The sequence below is a fragment of the Lissotriton helveticus genome, chromosome 3_2 (genome assembly GCF_964261635.1).
Source record: "Lissotriton helveticus chromosome 3_2, aLisHel1.1, whole genome shotgun sequence".
In the NCBI taxonomy this organism is placed as follows: Eukaryota; Metazoa; Chordata; class Amphibia; order Caudata; family Salamandridae; genus Lissotriton; species Lissotriton helveticus.
The window spans coordinates 419,552,609-419,570,851 of record NC_136062.1 but is presented as its reverse complement, the minus strand read 5'-3'; positions in this window follow the sequence as shown (position 1 = coordinate 419,570,851).

The window sequence follows — 18,243 nt, the reverse complement described above, 5'->3', positions numbered from 1 at the left end:
TTACTACATATGGACCTTGTTCATAGCATTCAGTCACACAAGGTTCATGTTATGTTGGATTCCGGAGCCACTGGTAATTTTATTGACAGTCACTTGGTCACGCATTTTGGGCTACAGAGGGTACGCCGAAATACAGCAGAAGAAGTATTTGCTGTAGATGGTAAATCTCTGTAGTCCAGTTTGGTAGTTGAACAAACCAAAATCATTCTGTTGACTTTCAACAAGACTAAGGAGAGGCATACAGAAAGATTGTCTCTTAATATAATGAAAGCCCCACAATATGAGGTAATACTGGGGATGCCTTTGTTGTGTCATCACAACCCTACCATAGACTGGAAGACTAAATCTGTCTTGTTCCTTTCAGACGAATGCCTAAAACACATAGTACCACTCTCACAGTCCCCAGCTGTGGCCTTATTACATTCATATATAGTGGCCACAGCAGCAGAAAAGTAAGTCACATTGCCCTTGGATTTGGTTCAATTCGAGGATGTTTTTAGTGAGGTGCAGGCTGAGCAATTACCCCCTCATAGAGAATATGACTGTAGAATAGATCTTGTCGAGGGAGCCACTACACCAGCCTGTAGAATATATGCACTGTCTGAGCCAGAAACTAAGCACTTGCGTGAATACTTGGATCACTATTTGGAAATAGGATTTATTAGGCCTTCATGGTCACCTGCTGCTTCCCCTCTTTTTTTTTATCTCGAAAGCCAATGGTGACCTCAGGGCTTGTTTTGATTATAGAGTATTAAACAAGAATACTGTGAGAAACAGATACCCCCTGCCTCTAATCTCAGTTTTGCTCTATCAAGTAAGAGAGGCTCAGATATGCACACGTTTAGATCTGAGAGGGCCGTATCATTTGGTGCATGTCAAAAGTGGGGATGAATGGAAGACTGCTTTTAAGATGAGATACGGCTTGTTTGAATATACGGTCATGCCGTTTGGCCTTTGCAACGCCCCGGCGGCGTTTCAATATTTTCTTAATGATGTGCTTAAGGAATATGTGGATGTGTTTGTTTTTGTATATATAGATGACATCCTCATCTATTCTGGATCTACGAGGGAACATTGCAGTCATGTGATCAAAGTGCTGTCCAAGTTACGTACTCACAGGCTTTTTTGTAAATTCAGTAAATGTGAGTGTGGGGTAAGGTGGGTGGAATTTTTAGGCGTTATGCTTTGCCCAGAAGGACTGCACATGACAGAAAGAAAATTCGTAGCCGTACAAGAATGGCCAACCCCAAGAAATGTGCGAGATGTTCAGTGTTTCTTGGGCTTCGCAAACTACTACCGGCGGTTTATTCTCCAATTCTCCCAGGTAGCTGCCCCAATCACCAGGCTACTTAGGAAAGGAAGTACCTTTTTAGTGGACCAAGGAGGCTGCAGACGCTCCTGTGTTTGCTCATCTTCGTCCTGAGAATCCTTTCATAGTAGAGGCTGATGCTTCCAAAGAGTCAATCGGGGCCATTATGTCTCAAAGAAATCCCAGTACTGGCCAACTACATCCTGTGGCATATCTATCGAGGAAATTGAATCCGGCAGAGAGGAACTATACTATTGCCGAGAAGGAGTTGTTGGCAATTTAAAAGGATTTTGAGGAATGGAGACATTACTTGTGGGGGCCTGCCACCCTATCACAGTTTATACTGATCACAGAAACTTACAGTACATGAAATCTGCTCAACATCTCTCTCAAAGGCAAATGAGATGCATGTTGTTCTTTGCTGAATACGATTTTGTGGTAACATTTCGATCTAGAGCAGATAACCGTAAAGCAGATTCCTTGTCTAGATTGGAGTCGAAAGAAATCCCTCTTCAAGTCTCAAAATCAGAGGCTATTATTGAACCTGCAAAGGTGTTGTGTGTGGTCAGAGTAGAAAACTTTCTTGATGAGGTGAGGAAACATCTCGCTATTCGTGCTTGGGAAGCTTGGGCAGCAGAGAAGAATGAACGTACAGTGAGACAAGAGTTGCCATTCCGAGGAGAGAAGTTGTTCCTTCCTTCAATCGACCTACAAAAAAAGTATTTTCTGTGGTGTCATGTGTCCCCATTAGCAGGTCATCCTGGAATAAGAAAAACCTAGCAGCTGGTATAACGTTATTTTTGGTGGCCTAAGCTCAACACTGATGTAGTTGCATGGGTGGCCAAATGTGAAGAATGCGCTAGAGCCAAGAATGAGACAGTTGGTAAGAAAGGTAAACTCATACCCATGCCTACCCCACGTTACCCATGGCAAAACATCAGTTTGGATTTTATCACTGGATTACCTGTGGAGAAGGGTTATTCAGCTGTCCTAGCGGTTATTGACAGTATCACTAAGATGGGACACTTCATTCCTTGTGGAAACCTTCCTACGGCTAGTCAAACAGCCCAGTTGCTGTTGTCTAACGTCATTCGGATACACAATCGGCCTAAAATCATAGTTTCCGAAAGGGGACCCCAGTTTATAGCCAGGTTTTGGAAAATATGGTGCAAGGCTTTGCACATTGAACCATTACTGTCAACCAGTTTTCACACTCAGACAGATGGACAAACGGAGAGGTTGAATCAGACCTTAAAGAAATATCTCAGGTGCTACACAAAGGAAGCCCAGGAGTCATGGGTAGACATGCTGTGGATGGCGGAACTTGCCTACAACAATGCTTGGCATAGTTCTATCGGTTTGTCACCTTTCTATACCACCTATGGTTATGATGCTCCGATACTACCTATCAATATTCCCACAGAGGTGGTCAATCAGCCTGTGGTCTTGTCCCAAGTCAAGAGGCTTCTTGCTCTACAACACAAGCTCAGGAATCCCCTGGTTAAGGCCAAACGAGACTACAAACAATGGGAGGATTGTCATAGGCATGAAGGGCCTGAGTATAAGGTGTGGTTGTCTACCAGAAACACCAGAAACATACGTTTTAAGTTGCATAGCTTTTTTCATCCCAGATTTATCGGCCCTTACACGGTTATAAGACAAATCAACCCTGTCACATACAAGCTGAGGTTGCCTGGATCTCTGCGGATCCACCCTGTGTTTCATTGCAATCTGTTGAAACCAGCCTTGGGGGCCCGTCGACGAGCTCCACCCCTGGTGGTCTGTGATGGGGGATTGGAATATGAGGTCCGAAGCATTCGGGATTCCAAAATACGGTGAGGGGTGCTGTGGTACTTGGTATCATGGAAAGGTTACGATGCAGAAGACGACTCATGGGCACCTTGCCATAATGTGCATGCTCCGTTTGCTGTTTGTTCTTTTCACAGGGTTTCCCGATGAAGCCTGGACCTAGGAGGCACTAGGGAAAGGGGATGTACTGTCAGGATTCCGGCAGGTTGCGCCTACCTCACAGCTAAACGAACTACACTTCCCAGAAGGTGTCCTGGAATTGGGAGATTTAGAAGCGTGTGTTGTGCAGGAAGTTGCGCGGAATCTGTTCCTGCTACAGTGATTCTCTCTCGGCTGAGAGAGGAGGACGTTGCCAGAGGACTTCCAGAGTGCTGAGTTTTCTTTTATCTTGTTCCTGCCCAAGCCGCCCGTGAGTACTGTGGGGGCTTACCTGTTGGGTGGAGTGGAGCGGAATATGGCAGTAGCCAATTACCGCGTATTACTGTATCCATTGTTTGTTGGCAATCAAAGGTTTGGCGGCTTGCTGAACTCAGCGGTGTCATTTAACCGTGTGTTATAGTGAAGCCGGTTTATTTCAAGAACTTTTACTCATCCGCGGCAGCAGAGTACAGCGGTGGTCGCAACCGAGTACTTCCGGGAACCGATACTGTTCTGGTGATATTTTTAGTTCTTCCTAAAGTTAGGACTCCTAACTACTGTGAATACCGAAATGAGTAAGTGCCTTCTGTGAATACCAAAATCAGTAAGGGCCGTATGTATCAAAAAGTCATTTTGTGATTCTCAAATAGTGATTTTTTGCGAATCGCTATTTGAGTATCGCAAAATGCTATGTATGTAGGATTTGCAATAAATTTTGAGAATCCTACATATTCATTAATTGTGAATCTCAAATTGCAATTCGCAATTAAGCTATACCTCCCCATTCATTCCTATCGGCTATAATGGGAAGACATTCTCAATTTGCGATTAGCAATTAGCGAATCGCAAATTGAGAATGCAATTTCAAGGGTGCAGGGGTGTCAAAAGGACACCCTGTTGCACCTCTGAAATAAGCTTGGGTGCACATGTGGTGCACATACATGCCCTAATGGCATGTATGCTTTTCACATAGCACTTTGAAAAATGCAAAAAAGTGCATTTTTCTAAGAAATCGCAAATTACCACCAACTTGAAGTTGGTGGTAATTTGCAATTCCTTAATGTCAAATTGCAATTTTTTGGTGCTTCTTACATTGCATTTAAGGAATAGCAAAATTTGCGATTCCTTAAATGCAATTGCAAAATAAGGAAACACAAATTTTGTGATTCCTTATTTTGCACGCAGATTTGCCTCATACATACCATTTGGCAAAATTGCGATCGCAAAACAACCAAAATTCTGCAAACTTCTGCATTTGCGAATGCAGTTTTGCTTGATACTTATGGCCCAATGTGCCTTCTGTGAATACCAAAATGGTAGCAAGTTTAGTATTTTGTCTTAAGTTAGTTCTGTGAATCGGGCCCCTTAGTTTTGGCAATGGACTGGGGACAGCATGCCTCTATTAAGTACATTAAACTTAATTACTTATGTGCCAGCTAACTCAGAGGTCACTGGAAACTTCTCGAATAAACAAGAAGGGATTCGTTTCTGACAACCCCATAAACATGCCAACTTTGTTTCCCTTAGATTCGGAACAGCTCTCAGAATCGTGGAAACAATAGATAACAGTTTCACTCAGTCAATCATGCATGCTTGGGTTCTTCAGAGTTACACAGAAATAGATAGACGGGCGTTTCAATAAAAGGATTTATTTCTCGTGCAAGAGATAGGAACTGTTACAATCGTAAGACAGTATGCAAAATATAATACGTACAACGTAAGCAGTAAGAAGAAATAATACTGCAATAGCATGGTCTTTTAGCTATGACATATATTCATGTAAATATACATAAATAACACAGGCAAAAAATATTGTATACTCGTCTGGTGCTACTAAATAGTTCTACACCAGTGTACCTGACCTAAGTGTAGTTCGTGGTAAGAAGTAGTTGCTTTTTTCTATAGTAAGTTAGCTATAGTTTGTTATGCCAAGAGTCCCACTAGGTTCTAGTCTGCTCCATACCTTGAGAATGAGTGAGGTTGGAATCTCTTTCCGGATCTCAATCCCTTACACCCCGCGAAGGGAGTCAGGACACTGGAAGATGGATTCTCTGCAAGGCGGGTGACAGCATCTGGTTAGTGCATCAAGCGGGGACACAAATTCCTTCTGAACTTGCTACGGCGAGCCGTATCGAGCTGTGTAGCCGAGCCGTGGTTTGCCATGGTAAGTGAAGGTATATTTATACCTGGAAGGTATTTAGGAATGCTAGCATTGACGTAAAGTCGGGCAGAGAAAGACTTCATGAATGAACCCTTAAGGAATAGTTGTTCATGCATAATAAATAAGTTCTTGGAGAAATCAATAATCCAAGCAGGGAAAGTTTCACTGGCTTAAGGGTCTGGTTTCTAAGAACTCTTTGTGACGAGGGATGGACGGATGTAGGTGGCCATGCCTGTATTTGGATAGCATGGCTAATGCATAAATAAAGACTGGGATATTATGCCTAAATAAGGGCAATGTGAGTTGTGCCTATATAAGGCCATGATTCGGGAAACATATCTACGGGTATCTAAATTGAAACACAACAATACACCATGCAGTTTCTTGGTGCTGGATACAGGAAAGAGCATGCGACTCATTGATACATTCATATGCTTGACAGAACTGCCCTATTTTCAAGAGTTGTCTGACATGATATTAGGATATGACAGTCCATGCATAGCGTTTGCCTGCTAATGTGTTCTTATCTTGCAGTTGAGTGACAGAGCCTGGTCACACATTTTGAAGACCAGGGAGTGTTGGATTACTAAAGGTAAAATATCTTGTAAATCCCATAAAATGTTTAATTTTCAGTTTCTAATTTGAAGAAGTGACACACTTTTTAAAATATTTTTTAGAAATGTTAAGCTGCATCAGACCATCTACTGCACTGCTTCACTAGTACAACAGTATACCACCTGCATCGGATGTTTTATTCCTACAGTTGGCAGAAAGTACTTACTATGCCCCTACTTATTTTCCCAATAGAATGCTTAAAGAGATATCAATATATCTTTGAAGCATACCCTTCAATGGCTTATAATAAATCGAAAGTTAGATTGGATTTTGCAATCATGTAAAGATACACTCATCAGCTTTCCTCCTATATGTAGGTTCTCTCATGTGAGTTGTGACTAAATATAAAGTATTTGAACTGAATTATGTAAAATAATCTATCTAGTGTGACAATGTACTCCCTCTCATTCAATAAAGAAGCAATCCATTTAAGTATGGTGCCTCCGATACCCACTTCCTAAAGTCTAGCAAGAAGGGTGCATGGTCAATGATGGTGAAGGCCACTAAAAAGGTTCCAACAGGACAAGGACCCCAACACCTTTGTCATCAATAAATCTACATATTTCACCCGAGACTGAAGGTACCACCAGCTTAGAGCTTTGCTCAGGACAGAAACATGCAGGGTGTTGCAGCAGGGTGCAGGGCTAATAGCTGTTATTTGTCTCACCAAAGTCTAAAACGAGAATGGACATGGAGTGGATTATTTAAAAGCCCATGAGCCGCTGGTGCATCACTTTTAACACGGGAAAAAGTGACGTACAGGCAGCGCAAGGGGCCTGTAAATAAGCCCTGGAGTGTGAATTCCATGGACAAAGGCACAGCGTACACTAGGCAGCATCAGTGCAAGCTGTTCTCATACACAGAACAAATACAACACTCTCACTAGCAGAGCAAGCTGCCTATCTGAAGATTGTTCTTTTCAAGCCACAAGATGTACAGTACAGGTAGAGCACAGATAGCAGCATCAAAAGGAACCTGTTCTATGGTGCCTTAAACACAGAGGGCCTTATTTATAACATCTGTTGCATCGCTGCTGAAAACAGCGATGCAACAGTTTTCACTGCGCCCTCCTTGCAACAGGATGCATGCGTCATATTTACTGTATGACACATCATGTTGCAAGGAATGACAGATACATCAGTATTACTGACATATCTGTTGGCACAAAACTGTCGCATTTCTAGAGTTGTGTCTGAAGCGTGACGCTACTCTAGCAATGCAGGGGGTAGGGCTATGATTATTGCACTGCATCACCCTTACGCCTACGATGAGGCAGGGGTAGGGATTTGACGCAGTGGCGTCCTAGAAGTGGCGCAGTGAAATCTGATATATATCATTGCGCCACTTCTACAAAGCTTCTTGCTTTGGAATGCCCACCGTGCATACAATTATACCTGACGCAGGTATAATGTGGTGCAGGGCTTTACAGGGAATGCATCTGCCTAGATGCGTCACCTTGTAAATATGTTGCAATGTGGTGCATTGTTTACACTGCCGCTGCATCACAAAAAGTGACACAAAGACGGCACAAAAGTGTTGCAAGGGGCTCATAAATAAGCCCCAGAGTAGGTACGGGACAGATAGAAGTGGTCAAAGATTCTCTGGCATACACAGGGTGTGTATGGTGCAGAGAACGAGACCTGGCTATTCGGCTAATCAACTGGACGCTGTCAGCGCCTGGATACCCTCATGGGGGACAAATCGTGTGTTGTAATCTTGTTCTTTTGGTCTTTTAATCACGGCAGGAGAACTGGTGTCATCTTTGTTATTGTTTCACTGTTTCTGTGGTTAGTGGACAGCTGGACATTCTACTCTGGGCAGTTGGCCTTGAGCTGGAGTGGAGAGAGGTCACACTTGACCACTAGGCTTAATAAAAGTATTTACTTCAAAGGTCAATGAGCCCTGGTGCTTTCTATTCACAACATATTTTAGCGACGAGGATGGGATTCCACTACGAGGCTTAATAAACCTATTTACTTCAAAAGTCAATGAGCCCTGATGCTTTATATTCACAACATATTGCACTACAAATCTTCTGATTGATTGAGAACATCAGTGAGTCATACAAACATTTCAGGTATGGTACATTCGGCAGCTGGACCAGCTAAACTCCATCACCGATGTGAGACCTTCATCCTGCCCTGTTCAGTTATTTGTACCGCACCATCATTTGAATAGCGGAATTGGGAAACATCCTTTACAACAAAACTTTTACCACGCAGTACCTTTACAACGCAGGTATTACAACGCAAGTCATTACAACGACTTGCGCTGGAGGGCGCTGTAGGATAGGGAATAGTTTAATTTACTATCCAAAACCTTCCCTACTATCCACGTGGACTGGAGTTGGAATAGTAAATTAAACTATTCACTATCCAGTGCCCCTCAACGCAGGTCGTTGTAACGACTTGCGTTGTAATACCTGCGTTGTAAAGGCATGCGTGGAAAAAGAATGCGTTGTAACGACATACATCTGCGAAATTGATCGAGGGTGTGACATGCTACAGAAGTAAAAACTGTGACGAGGAAGACAAAGCCTTTGGGGCAGATTAAGAAGACCCTTGCGCCACTTTTGCATCGATGCTGTGTCACTTTTTGTGACGCAGCGTAAGCAATGTCCCATGATGCGTCCCATTTGCAATGTAAGGCAACGAGGGAGATGTGTCACCTTGTACAGCCCTGCGCCACATTATAACATCATCAGGTATAATGTATGTAGGATGGGCATTCCCACACAGGAGAGCCTTGTAGCTGTGCAGCAGTGATATCTACAAGATTTCACAGAGCCACTTCTAGGACGCCACCGCATCAAAATGCTACACCTGCTTGGAGCAGGCGTAAGGAGTGATGCAGTGTATTGGGAATAGGCCTCCCTGTGCATAGCCGGAGTTGCGTCAGGCTTTCAACTTAACTCCAGGAATGCGTGACAAGTAAGCCAACAGATCCGTCAGAATTTCTGACGCATCTAACAAACCATGCGCCATGGGGCACCATATTGTTAATACGGCGCGTCCATGGAGGTGCACGGAATCTGACGCATCTATACTAATGCGTCAGTTTCTTGTAAATCTGGCCCGAAGAGTTTATAAGATTACTGATAACCAAGCAGGCACCCACAGTCATATCACACATGGAGAACAACTCGGAATTGAAAGTGAGTGAACTGGAAATGCTTTTTTAAATGCCTGCAGTGCATGCATATCTTTATATGCCAAACCATGCTTGCATTCTCCGTAAAGGAAGCATTCTGAACGGTGTGCCAAGGACTTCCTACCGCACTGAATACCGGCTGGAAACCCGTGATTCGAGCTCAGTCTGAGAGTGCAGCGCCCTGCTGCTTCTGCAGTCTCTCCACAGCGGCCATCCCTTGCGCGGGACTCTTCAAAGGAAGCCTGCACGTTGGAAACTGCAGGCAGGGTCTGCTCTCCGCTGCTCCTGTATCTCCCCTGGCACACGGACTGACTGCAGAGAGCGAGAGAGACCGACAGACTCGGCAGACGGGGGCCGCAGCGCGCGCGCTCTTTGCGGAAATCGATGCCAAGCTTCCTTCCGCTGCCCTTCTGAAGCTCCACCTGTCCGCCGGGCACCCAGAGGCAACGCGATAAAGATGTCAGGAGTCAAAAACGCAGGGCCCTTGGGTCCTTCTGATGAAGAGAAACCGGCCCCGAGGCAGGTACGGGCCTTTTCTGCAGCGCCATCAAATATACCCAGCCGCCAATGTGCGCTTTGCAATATAATAATCACCCAGCTGGAGAGGCAGCGTGCCTGCCCCCAGGGCTGGACTCGGAGGTAAAAGGGCCCCTGGAATGTATTTTAATACCAGTTCCGCATCCTACAGATGTGTCCAACCTCCCCTAAACGGATGTAGGAGTATTTGCGACTCTTTCAGCCCTAAACCAGCTCACTGTACTTTTTTTTTTCCCTCACTGACCAAGACTTTTGCTCCTGCGCCCTTCAGGCCACATCGGCCCTTTTTGACTGACTTCAATAGCAGTGTCTGTACATGAAACAAGTTAAGAGTACCTTAGTCTAAGCACTTGTATCTCACAGCATCCGATGTGTCTCCTGGCCTTCTTACTATGATGTGTACACCTGTGCAACTTGTCAATTCATCTGAAAAAAATGTCTAAGATCAGAGTCTAAAATTAATTATAAATGTCTGGATGCGGGTATGTGTTGGAGGCTTGTAGTATGCTACAGGAAACTATTCATGAAAAAATAAATATTTTATTCTATCGCCAGATAACTTTTTTTTCCAATACACTACATTGCAAGAATTTCAGCCGTCACCTTTATTGCCTTAACTATTAAAGAGTTTAATCTTGTTGCTGTTGCATTTTGACATTTGCTGGCCTGGTGCATTCTTTCAATATCATTATGCATATGATTTGTAACAAGTCTTTCATTAGATCTCAAGATGATACTTATTAGCTGGTAGCGGGTTAACACTGGATGGGCCAAAACCACTAATACCTCATTCAATCAATGGATCAGAATGTGTACAGCACTTTCTACATTTGTCATTATAGAAACACCCCTATTCAGTATCTGTTATAAAGACTATCAGTGGTTTCAATGCATGCTTTTATAATGTATGGGCTATATTTATGAAGTATGTGGTGCTGGCAGGGCCGGACTGGGAACCGGACCGGCCCTGGCAAACTGCTCAGATGGCACCCCTAGAAGGGAAGAAGGGGGTGGGCCGAGCTGATTGCTAGGGCAGGTTTCGGCTGATTTTGTTACAGAGGGCCAATATTGCTGGCCCCCGTTAACTAAAACGGCCCTCCGGGGACCTTAAATCGACCCCCACACTGGCGGCCCACCGGGGAAATGCCCTGTTCCCGCTACGGCCAGTCCGGCCCTGGGTGCAGGGTAGCACAGCAATTCAACTTGCTGCATAACGTTATGGGGAAAAGGTAGGAATGCACCACATTTTTCCAATACAGAGCATTCCTGTCATTTTTCCCTGCACTGGTGCAGTTTTGGGAACCTAGCACCAACGCAGGCACCCTTGCACCAAGGGTATCTTCATTACAGGAAGGATTATTTCTGTGTAGGAACAATCCTGAGAGGCTTTTTCCTCCGTCAATGTGTGCTGAGTGCAGCATAAATAGAAAGAGGAAGTACAGAGGAAAAATAAAGATATTTCTCCTAATTATGCCTTTCCTGGGGAGGCATATGTATTTGGTGCATTCTCAGATCTACCAAGTTTGCTTAATCAGCAAATGTACCAAAAGCCATGGGCGCTGCGTGGGAAAATCCACGCAACACCCATGGTACGCTTCACTTGTGCAGGGTAATGCAATACATTTGCTCAGTGTTGCATTAATCCAGATTTAAATCATTCAAAGCCACACTATGTGGCTTTGCGCGGCTTCATAAATCCGACTTAAAGGTGTGCGGCACACATATACCACGTTGTGTGTTGCAAGCTTGAACAAACCTCTCGTAAATATGCCTCTATGTCTATGTGCATTTACTGATAAATAAAATATTACCTGACATACCAAACATCTGACTTGCATTTTATCAATATTGTAGAGTGTGTGGCTATAGCAGCCATTTCAAAGTGATTAATTATCCAGGCGCCTACTTGCCCCTTTGATGAAAATAAGTCCCTCTAGGCAGAGCTTTCAGTGTGGCAATCCAGTCAGAGGACCTGCAGGAGGGCAAACATGTTTGTGTTTAGGAGCCGGCGGGTAGCTTGAGGGGCGCCTGGACTAGGGTAAGAGGTAAAGGTGAATGACTCTCCTATAACATGGAAGATGCTGAAACCAACAAAAATGGAACATTGCTGTTGACCCGTTTAGTACTAAATGCCTTCACCCTTTCTGGGTATAGGATCAGCCAGAGAAAGGCAAGGAATCCATGAGGAAATATACCATGATCTCTCAATGTTGCAGTAAGGGTGCAAAAAATTCTGGAAATATATGTTTTTTAACTTTGCCCGAATCATGAATTGGAGAGCAGCATAGCTTAACAAAAGGGAGTGAGGCATAGGGCCGCCCATTACTTCAGAAAATTATTGCACTAGCCACTGGATCACAATGGGGCCATCACTCAGCAGCTGAGGGCTAGTGACTCCTTAATGCTGGAAGTCCCTCTGGCTGCAGACCACTGTTGCTCCCGTTAATGATAACCTTGAACCGCAGTGAGTAAACCCCAATTTTGGCTACTGGCAGCCGAAGAGACAATTCTATGAAGTCAGATTCCTGAAAGGGGCACATGGCTGCGAGAGAATACGGACGGGGTGCAGTATAAACTCACTTTTGGTACTGCAGGGCTCAGTTGGTAAACTTTAGGGCTTATTAATAAGCCCATTACGCCGCTGGCGTGCTACTTGCTGGATGCATCGCCGAACCAATGGGCTTGCCCTAATATACAAGTCTACGTAAAGTCACCTTGTGCGACTTTTCATGGCTTGTAAATATGGGCTCTTTTCAAGCATTACTCTGCGTGAAAGGGGTGTTCCATGGGTGCTGCTGTGGGTGTTCCCACGCAACATCCATTAACTTTGATGCACTACCAGTTTTACAATATTTTGTAAAACTTGAATGAGTCAGAAGCCTACACCTCCCTGTAGGAATGGCGCAACGAGGAGAAATACTATTCTTTCTCCTCGAATTGGAGCACACATAGAAAGAGGAAACTGCCATTAATGATTGTTTTTATGCAGGAAGGTGGTTCTTCCTGTACAAAAACAATCATCCCCGCAGTGCAGGCAGCCTTTCAAAATGACGCAAGGGTGCTTGCACTGGTGCATGGCGGCCCCTTGTGCGCCAGCGAAGGGGAAAGCACAGGGATGTGTTGTATTGTTGTTATTACAATTCATCCATGTGCTTTGAAAATGAAGCCACATGGCATAGCTAAATGGCGTACAACGCCGCAAAGCATAATTTTCTTGTAAATACGGCCCTTTGCCTGCAAGTTTTTTTTAACATTGCCTGACCACGAGGCCTGAGTTATAAAACTGTTGAGGCTGGATCTCAAAACATGATTACGGGTGATATTTCATGTCCTTGGTGGTAAGTTAAGGCAATGCTTGCTCCAAAGACCTTTTCCCGACTGTATTATAAAAATAGTTTTATGGAGGTGTGCGGACCTAACCCTTTCTGCAGGGACCGATTTTTGACTTCCTCTGCCTTCCGTTACTGAACCTATGTTTGTAGGCGTTTAGAACTTCCCCATTAACCATTGCCAAGTTGCTAGTATTCACCCCAAAATCATGGTAAAATGATTTACATCCAATTGGTGCATTTAATTTACTAGTAAGTCCCTAGTATATGGTAATGCTTGTATCCAGGGTGTGAAAATTAAATATTTCTAGTGAGATGAAGCACTCATTGTGCATTAGACTAAAATAGCAATTTAAACATATCTCAGGCCAATGCAGTTTAGAGTGCTTTTTTATACTCCCATTTCAACCTGGCAAAAGAAACTTTTGGCCAGGCCTAAACCTTCTGTTTTAATACTTATAAGTCACCCGGATGAAGGCTTTAAATGCTCATAAGGCAGGGTGCACGGTGTTGTTAGAAACTGTGTTACTGCTTGACTGGGGTGTAAGACTTGGTCAAGCAGCAACCACAATCCTCGTCAGGGTAAGGCATAAGCAAACCCCAAATTAACCGGTCCTCAACCCCCTGTTAGCTTGGCACAGAGCAGAAAGGCTTAGCATAGAGGCGATGTGACAAGTGTTTGTGTAACACTACAAATAGTAAAACAGTGAAAACCCCACACTAAAAGATTCCACACCATGTTATAAAAATATAGCTAAATTTAAAACATAAAAAAAGACCAAAATAACAAAAATCCGAGTAGTGGAGCTGGAGATATTAATTTTTCAATAATAAACTGCAATATAGTGCCTAAAAGCAAAACGGACCAACCATGACTATCTCGTAGCGCTGAACCTGGTCAAAGTCAAAAGTTCAGTCAAACCGCAATAGAGAGTGGGTCAGATACAGTTCGAGAGTAGTCCTGCTGAATTTTCACGTTCTCAAGTTTTGTGGCAAGAGTCCTGTATGCGTTGCTGAGAGCCACGAGGAGCAAGGACAGCATTGTGGGTTGTAGTTGGCGTGGCGCGAAGTGCAGGCCGGGTGTTGCAGACGGGTAGGCTGGAGCTTCATGTTGGTGGTCCTCCAAGGGCTGTTGATGCTGCTGTACGTAGAGATGGACTGGCAGTGGACTGTGCTGATTCTTGAAGCGAGTGGCACTGTTATGGTGCAAACAGGCCTGTTCATGAAGAGAACACAAGCTTGATTTCAAGAGCTTGTGAGCAACACCAAGGGTCCAGGGTCGGATAGGTATCACAAACTCACTGAAGGCAGGTCCAGGAGCTGTTGGGGAGCTTTGTATGTCCCAGAGCTCAGATCAGGAGGCTAGCAGCATAGCCTTTGAGTTACTCTGAGGTCTTGGGTTCAAGGTGAGGTTGCAGATCCAGTTCCTCTTCCCTAATCAAGAAAGCAGCAGGCAGTAGATCAGCACAGTGGAGTGGAGTTCATTGAGAGCAACAATCCATCAGAGTGGCAGTCCTTGTAGAAGCTCAGCAGTCCTTCTTCCTGGCAGATTACCCACAGATCCAGAAGTGTACTGAAGTGGTGGTGTCTGGGATTCTTCTTTTATTCACAGTTGTGCCTTTGAAGTGGGGAGAAACTTCTAGAGGAATGCCGTAGAACTGCACAGATGCCCTGCCCTGGCTCCAGACTAACTACAGGGGGTACATAGCTCTTTGTGTGGAGGCAGGACACAACCTATACAGGTGTAAGTGAGGCTGGAACCAGCTCCTCCCTCCCATCCTTCCAGTGATGGCCCATCTTGTCACAGCTATACTGCCATTGTGTGTGGCTGTCTAGGAGGAATACACAAAGTCCAACTACCAACTAGACCCTGTCATGCGACCAGAGACAGGCTGCAGGCACCCAAACAAATGCCAACTTTCTAAAAGCAGCATTTTCAAAAATGTAATTTAAAATCCGACTTCACCATAATTTAGGATTTTAAATTAGCATTCTAGAAACACCAAACATGAAGCAGTTATCTCTGCCCATTTGGAAATTACACTTATAGTAAAATGTAATAAGGCTACTCCAATGTTAACCTATGGGTAGGCAGGCCTTGCATTAGTGAAAAACTAAGAGCTTTTCACTACCAGGACATGTAAAACTTAAAAGTACATGTCCTGCTTTTTAAATGCATTGCACCCTGCCCTCTGGGCTGTCTAGAGCCTACCAGTGAGTAGTTGGCCTGGTATGTGGTGTCCACTAATTAAAGTGGGCACCTTGCACCAGTCCATCAACCCTTATGGTGATTTAAGAGATCAAAGATAACCTTAGAAAGCTATCCAAGGGGTAGCTGTGGAGAGTAGCCTTCAGGCTTAGTCTTGAAGGAATGTTTTTTTAGTTTAAAGAGCTTTATTAAAGAGGATATACAATGTAAAACATCGGTACATAAGAAGAAGGCATCAAAAATAGTTAAGAATTAAAAAAATATATATAACAATTGGAAAAACAACCCCAATAACGGAAAAAGCTTTTAAGGAGATTTTGTGTAGAGGGAGAAGAAAGAGGGGAGAGATAGAGAAAGGAAAAGAGAAAGGAAAAGAAAAGAAGGAAAAGAAGAGAAAAGAAGAGAAGAGAAAGGGAACAGCCTAGAAAGAAAGCTCAATACTTAAAGGTAATGCAAATGCGAATAATTCTATCAAAACAGAAAACAACATTACAGGTGCAATATAAACTCTATGGGGCAGATTTATGACGGCCTTGCGCCGCCGGTGCGTCACTTTATTTGACGCAACGGCGGCGCAAACAATGCGCCCTATTTACAACGTGACGCATCTAGGAGATGCGTCACGTTGTAAAGCCCTGCGCCATCAGGAGGCGTTCCGGCGCAGGGTGGGCGTTCCGGGGCAGGTGCGCCTCGCAAAAGTGGCTGAGTGAAATCTATAAGATTTCACTCAGTCACTTTCAGGACAATGCTGCGTCAAAAGCCTGCGCCTGCTTGAAGCAGGCGTAGGTCTTGACGCAGCATTGTGGAGATGGGGCACCCCCGAGCCTTGCTGGAGCTGCGTCGCGCTTGCGACACAGCTCCAGCACTGCGCCACCTTTTCGGCACAGATGCGTCACGCATCTGTGCCGTTTTTGCCCCATGGTGCGCCGCATTCTAAATGCGGCGCACCATGGGTGACGGAGCAGCGGCGCAGGATGACTGGCGCATCCCTGGGGATGCGCCAGTCATCATAAATCTGCCCCTATAAATGTAAAAACTGCAAGGTACTATAAAACATAAGAAGTTGAGAGAAAGACAATTATGTGACACCTCTGGAAAGAAAGTCAGTTAATGGCATCCATACCAAATCTCTCTTAATTAATAAAGGAGTCGTGGTGGCAAAGGCACGATCAAGTCTATGATGATGACATAATAAATTCCACCAAGCATTATAAGATATCTTGGATGTATCCTTCCAGTTGGTGGTTATAATCTGAAAAGAAATTGCTATAAAAAGATCTATAAACTTACGAACATTACAGTGAACATTCCAAATAGGTGAAGAGCCACCCAAGAAAATATGTACAATTTCAAAAGGAAAATCAGTAGCTAGAAGGATATTTAATTGTAACCAAATGCGAGACCAAACGGATTTAACTAAAGGACAATAGAAAAACATATGTAAAAAATCGCTATGTTCATGAGAGCAAGACCAACATTTTTTAGAATCCAGTAACTTAAATTTATATAAATCAGAAGGAGTAAAAAAAAGTCTATTGTAAAAAAATAACAAGTCTGTGTGGTACTAGCGGATCGGGAGACTGTGTGTATTTTGGACCAAATATTATCCAACAACTGCAGGGAAATTTCTTGTGCTAGGTCTTGTTCCCAAAGTAATTCAAGTTTAGATTTAGTCCTAGTAATGGCAGGTTGAGAGAGTATTTTATAAATCGTAGCAGCTTTGAAAGGGAGAAAAAAATCTGGTAATGGGGAGGGAGTTGGGGGAGAGGTGGGTAACAAAGTATTTTGGGAAATAATGTCAGTGAGAATATGTTTGAGCAAAGGATATTGAGAAGAATGTGTGTTAGAGAGATGAAAGGTGTCACAAATGTGAGAGAAAGTTGTCAGGGAATTATCAATAAGTAAATGATTATAAGTCAGAATACCTTTATCAATCCAGTCTTGAAGGAATGTTAAGCAGCTTGTTTTACCAGATTGCAACCATATAGTATTGGTTAAATGAAAGGAGAACCACACAGTAGGTATAAAAAGATGTAGTTATTATTATAACACACTCTAAATACCTCACAGTATCTGCTACATGCAGATAAACATAAAGCACCCAATACTGTAGCACAGAAACAATTGTAAGTAGCACTAATCGACAGTGGGCTTCAGTGGGAGACCAAACCATATACTAAAATAGTGGTATAAGAATCATGACTCGAGTCAGGACAGTGCATAGAGGATGCAGAATCGCTGGGAGCCTAAGGAACCACCCAAGGTGAGTCAGTAGGGACTCCACGGAGGACAGGTGCAGTATGAGAACACGACCATGTGTGCCTCTATGGGAGAGTCGCGGTTACAGTTTTAAAGTCTAAGATCCTACCCAGTGGATAACGAGGAAGCCCTTTGGATCATAGGAGGTCAAAGAGCCACCCCACCTGTGGATACTGTACTACCAGAGTTACCTGTCCTAGGGAAGCCGGGTGCATAGGGCTGTAGTGGTGTCGGAAACCGCTGTCGATCTCCATGGAGGAATTTAAGGAAGAGCCACTGCTGTAAAGAAGAAAAGTGTCCATTGGAATCCAAAGGTGTATTTGGGATTAGGAGTACCTGAAAGCTGAGGACAAAGAGTCTGGGTCACTCGAGAGTGACCAGGGGCTCGGTAGACCAATGCCCACCGATATCGGGAGCTTCACGTGCGTTGAGAGGGTTCTTGACTCTGCAGCCACCGGGACCACGAGACATCAAGGATGACCAGCAGCTGTATACGAGCTGTCCCATGAAGGATGTCGAATGCTGAGGGGTGGTTGTCAGATGCTGGAGGCACAGTAGCCACAAGGGGACCTCGAGCAGGTTTACAAAGGAACATCCCACATAGCACTCAGTGCAAGGAGGCCAAAGTTCTTTGGTGGAAATGGTTCCAGTGGTCGGGGCCACTTGAAGCCCAGTGCAACGGCAACAAAAATATGAACTTGCAAAGGTACGGGGTGCTCAGGGGTAT